Below are 6,256 nucleotides of genomic sequence, written 5' to 3'. Positions count from 1 at the left end.
CAATGTTTTACTGACAGTTCCTTTGGGCTTTTTATGTTTATTTTGTATCATTATGCAATGCAAACCCAAATTTATGCGGGAGGTCTTACCTCTTGCCTTAATCTGGACAAGGGCAGTGTTTGTTCCCATTTTTACACTGATGCAATGTGCTCAATACATAATGCGTATAGCATTCATTCTCATGCACATTTCAAATGCAACTCTGGCTGTGAATAATCTTGAATTTGAGTGAGATTTACAGGCATTAACCAAGGGTTAAATGCAAAATGATGATTTTCACAATTTTATCAGCACAATTTTTCTAAAAATTACATTAAATTAAGGGTAACCAATTTGTACGGGATGGTTGGAGTATCAAACCAACTCCGATTTGCAATCTGAAGCTATAGGGATCTGTATCAGATACCTAATGGTTAATTTGAACCCTCAATTGTACCAAAATATAGTGATTAGTACTGATTAATCACTGATTAGCAAATTAATGCTCTGTTTTGTGTGCAGAAAACAGAGTATGCGGGGAGTCCAGATCTGGTGCCTTCCACTTCAAATGAGCTCAAATGCTTTCAAAGGCATCAATAGTAATGAGTCTAGTAGAGGATTAAGCCAAGAAACACAAGATTTGACCAAATAATGAAAGCTTAATCTCTGTTTTACCAAAGTCACTTGTAGATTTGATGAAGAGCTTTGATCTCAATATAGACTTGATGAAACTGAATTCTGTCTTCACCAGCTTGTAGAGCATGCTTGAAAACCCCCAGGGCTAAGAGGAATTAGATCCATTTGATTTGATGAAGTAGAAATCATTGATTTACTGCAAAAAAATGTAGCTTTTTAATCAGCAAAAATCGAGAGCTTGCGTGGGCGGTTTGCGCTTCTGATTTGATGGGTTGGAGCTCCTATGGGTTAGCTATCTTGGGCTAGAAGGGTTTGGGCAATGGTTGAGTGTGCAAGGAGAGGGAGCTCCTCCACTAGCTGGGGTACAGAGGCTAATTGAAAAAAGAGGGAAAATTATAATTTTCTACTAATCTTGATTAATTAAATAATGGGCTCATAAATCTGATGGATTCTAGGCATGGCTCTGATACCATGTTGAAATTTGAGCATAATTATGAGCTATGGTGGATCAAACACTAGAATCAACATCATTAACAAAGTGATTAGCAAATAATTAAGACGTAATTAGTGAATAATTAGCAAATAGATTAATGTAGGCATGGATACTCAAAAACCAGCAAATTCTCATTAGGGCTATGTCTCAATTTATAGAGTTTACATCAAGCATCAAATCCCATTGATTTCTCCATGATTCACTCCCAGAATATCTCCACCTCTTCTCTTTTCCCTTAATATCTCCCAGAATAACTCCACACTCCTAAATTCTCTCATGCTACCCTTTATTCTCTCCCAGTAGATTCTTCTCACCTTTTCACAGGTTCTTTCACATTTACTCATCTTCTTTTACAGCCTCTAACCAAGAGCTTGTTCCCACACACACCCTATTCACTTGTATATTTCAACATCATTATCCTCATTATTTCTGCTAGAGGATGCATAGGTGTTTTGCTGTACTTTTCCATTTCGCATGTCACTCTGCTTCTTATAGCAATCTGCCTGCACACATGTCCAGGCTTACCACATTAAAAACAAGCTCGCGTATCATTATGCTGCCTTTGCCAATTACCACGACCTCTTTGACTCCCCTTGCCTCTAAACTGACATCTTCCGCCTATGTTGTTGTTGTGAATCATGGGACTGTTACTATTGTGCTGACCATAATTTTGATAACTTGTTCGGCCACCACCTTGGCCACATCCACGACCTCTACCGCGTCCTCTACCTGCACTTGTGTAGAAGGCATGCTGCTCTGAACTGTTTTTATTTTGTGGAGACTAGTGATCTTCACCCAAATTCTTCTCTTCAATGATCAGCATTGACACCAAATGTGTGAAGTTGGAAATGTTCTCCCAAGTTTGAATAAATGTCTTGAACGCCTTATATTGTGGCCTGAGACCACGCAGACACACTCACCTTATCATCATCATCAACAAAAACACCAATTGATGCAAGGGATTCCACAATGCCCTTGATCTTCAAGGCATAATCATTTACAGACATATTTTTCTTCTCCACAGTATGAAGCTCATTCTTCAACTGAATCTTTGGTTCCTTGGTGTTAGTTTCATACAGCTTTACCAAGCTATCCCATGCCTCCTTAGGTGACTTGGCATCGTGTATATGCCCAATCATAGTGTCATGTATGCTGATAGAAATCCAATACATGACTTTCCTTGCTTCTTAATTCCAATCCTTGAATTCTTTTACATCTGCAGCAGTTGGATTAATCTCTAGTATCTCTAGTGCCTCCTTGGTCACCTTCAATGGAGTCCCAATAACCTTTTCCCATCAGGAAATTGGTCAATCTAAACCTCCAAGCATGGAAGTTGTTCTTGTCAAGATTCTTTGCAACAATCTGGTTTATTCCATCATTCGACATCTTGTCTGCAACACAAACTTACAAAAAACAGCACTCTTTTTTGACCTGCACAAACTGTTGTATTCTTTGTAGCGGTACTACAATCTGGTTTATTCCATCATTCGACATCTTGTCTGCAACACAAACTTACAAAAAACAGCACTCTTTTTTGACCTGCACAAACTGTTGTATTCTTTGTAGCGGTACTATACTGCATCCAAACTATAACCAGTGACCTCAATTTGCATACATACACCCAATGGAAACTTTAAGACCTCTTTGTAGTACACACAATGTCTGCACAACCAATTGCCCTTCCTGCAATTCCAAAAATAAATTTCTGAAGAGAATCAAAACTTTGCTCATGAACGCCTGCGAACTGAAAAACGGAGATCCAAACGCGCCTGAAACACATTTTTGGCTCAAAAAATTTAGTCCAATGGACAATTTCGTTGCCCTATAGCTCTCCTCCGCGTGAAGAAATGTCCTTGATTTGACTTCATGCTTCTTTTTCTTACTGCTCAGCCCTTAGCATGAACTAGGCTCTGATACCATGAAAAGATGCAGGGGAGAAGAGAGCTTTAGCTTTCACGCAACACAAGAGGTCTACAAAGAAGATAAAGTGACTAACACAAATAATAGAGTATATACAAGTGGTCCATAATTTGAACATGTGTGTAGGTGTGGACTAGTCGGTGTAGTCCAGCTGTAGAATCTCTGGCGAAGAATATGTCGGTGCCAGCAGCTACCAAACCCGCAAGTGATGTAAATATCGAATGGTTATGTAGGCACCTCGTGAGTGTCAGCTCATGTTGAGCTTGACATCTTAACACACGTTGAGGTAAAATGTGCCGGGCCACTGTCAGTAGGGCAGCAAACAACAGGGGAGAGCAGGTGCATTTGGTGGGATTTTGCATTTATGTCAGAGCTGCTTATGTTGGGCACAGTATGCAAGTGAGCACATTAGGCTTGTGCCATGTGGCAAGTGACTGCACTGTGGAGAGAGTAGGCGCAGAGAAGCCAAGCAGAGAGCTAGTCGTGGATCCTCGCTTGAAGCAAGTGCAGAGTACAGAGCTTGCTAGTGGTGGGGTGCTGGCATATCTGGTCAGTGGGTGATGGTGCACGTGAGGCAGTCACAACAATCTTGTGTTAGAGCACGATAGGCTGCAACAGAGAGAAGCATTGACATGCACTGAGTGCTGTGCGAGGATGTCCAAGCTCTAATACCAAATGAAGGCCATCGGCCTTATAGGATTAAGGTTAGTAGTACACAGCCCTAGGGGGATTAAAGATATCCTCCACATGGCTGTGGAGAAGAGAGAGAGAGAGAGAGAGAGAGAGAGAGAGAGAGAGAGAGAGAGAGAGAGAGAGAGAGAGAGAGAACAATGCTCAGGAGAGAGACAGTTGCATAACTCGATGATGGTTGATTAATGATATGAAATGTAAGGTCTCTATCCCCACCACGCAACGAATTCAGGGGTGCTAGCAGCGGAAGTAGCACTTCTTGCGCGGGGCAGGGTCCCACACTCGGGGCCTCGCCCCACGATATCCGGATAAGAGACTAATCCATCGGTTCTTCCAAAACCAAACCCGAAAAAACTTTCCTTGCCCGGAAAGTACGGGCGATTCCTCCAGGATAACTTTTCTCTAACGTAGTCAAAAGCCTTAACTAACTGAACTGATCTGACCGAACCCGTAAGTCAGTCAGATCAGGGAAAAGATTGTACTTGGATCATAGAGACCAATGCTTTTTTCCTCAATTGAGAGGCACAGCCGTTGATTCTTTTCCATAGAATAATTTTTGTCCGGGATTTACTTCATCTATCAAACCAGAACAGAATTGAGTCTCAATTTAGGGATCCATCAGTCCAGCCTAACCCCATCCACTCCCATGGGTTAGCCAACCGTCCAACCACTGTAGTGATGGGATCCAATTAAGAATTTGGTTAGGTTGTCCCGGGTACCAGGGAAAAGAGTTCCCAGGCCCTCTAGCCGGATATTCATGCAAACTCTTAAAACTAGCCACACCACTTACACACCCAATATGAAATTGTCTTTTTCACAAATTCAACAGTCTTTAAAACAATCATTTAATGAAACCATAGTGTCACTGATCATAATCCTCTAATTATCCAGTTGAATCCTTATTTTCAAACATTCCTTCATCATCGGTGTACCTATGGCATCATTGGCAACCAGAACGCTCACCCCCTGTCCACTTAGGGGCCTTTTCGATAGTTCCTAGCTCATAGTAACCGGCAAGTATTCACTTTAACAAAAATGGAGTCTCCGTTAAAGATCAGCAAGATCAACCAATAGATCCATATAAAAGAGCCATGGACTCATCCGTTTTGAGGACCAGCAAGGTCAATCAATCAGATCCATGCCCGAATTTAGAAAACAACTCTTACTCCTTGTTCCAATATCTTCCCTGACGTACGTGTGGGTATCTTTGGTGACCCAGAGCCCGAGCACCGTATGGTCAGCACCCTCTAGGATCCTTTCAAGTCACCTAGCGCTTCACTCATAGGCCGCTTCCTTGGTCCCTCATCCACTATACTGGAAGCTCACCATTTAAATCAAACCGAGGCTGGTCAAGACCTCGGCCGACCTTGCTATGCGAGACGTCCTCCGTTTGACTCTCCGTCTCAGCAGTTGCAACTTTAACAGATAGGTCTCCACCCACGACCTCATTCACAAGACGGTCAAAATGCTTCCCCAGCATTCTTGACATAAAACAGTCATTTGAAAACAGATTTCACATACAAATATAGTTCTAACAATATTTCCATTATTTCTCATCACTCCACATCCTTTCACATTAGTCCCCATCTTTTCTCATCTTCTCACGCTTCACTCATAGGCCGCTTCCTTGGTCCCTCATCCACTATACTGGAAGCTCACCATTTAAATCAAACCGAGGCTGGTCAAGACCTCGGCCGACCTTGCTATGCGAGACGTCCTCCGTTTGACTCTCCGTCTCAGCAGTTGCAACTTTAACAGATAGGTCTCCACCCACGACCTCATTCACAAGACGGTCAAAATGCTTCCCCAGCATTCTTGACATAAAACAGTCATTTGAAAACAGATTTCACATACAAATATAGTTCTAACAATATTTCCATTTTTTCTCATCACTCCACATCCTTTCACATTAGTCCCCATCTTTTCTCATCTTCTCACAATTTTTTTTTTCTTCATCGATCCCTATCACATCACATCATTCCCACATCAAATGACATCACATCATCCATACATCATCCACACATCAATCCACATTATCCATCCACATCATCCACATCTTCCATACATCCATCCACATCAATCCACATTATCCACACATCTATCCACATCTTCCATACATCCATCCATATCAATCCACATCATCCATACATCCATCCATATCAATTCCATCCATCCATTCTTTCCCATCTATCTGATTCGCATCCCATCTCATCACATCTATTTACCTCTCATTCTCATCACTTTTATTCTCATCACATCCATCCATCCATTCTTTCCCATCTATCTGATTCATATCCCATCTCATCACATCTATTTACCTCTCATTCTCATCACTTCTATTCTCATCCATCCATCCATTCTTTCCCACCTATTTGATTTGCATCCTATCTCATCACATCTATTTACCTCTCATTCTCATCACTTCTATTCTCATCACATCCATCCATCCGTTCTTTCCCATCTATCTGATTCGCATCCCATCTCATCACATCTATTTACCTCTCATTCTCATCACTTCTATTCTCATCACATCCATCC

Source organism: Cibotium barometz, chromosome 4 (assembly GCF_041138505.1).
Source record: "Cibotium barometz isolate CiBa-2024 chromosome 4, ASM4113850v1, whole genome shotgun sequence".
Taxonomy (NCBI): Eukaryota; Viridiplantae; Streptophyta; class Polypodiopsida; order Cyatheales; family Cibotiaceae; genus Cibotium; species Cibotium barometz.
The sequence above is the reverse complement of the archived record's forward strand: the minus strand, read 5'-3'. Positions refer to the sequence as shown.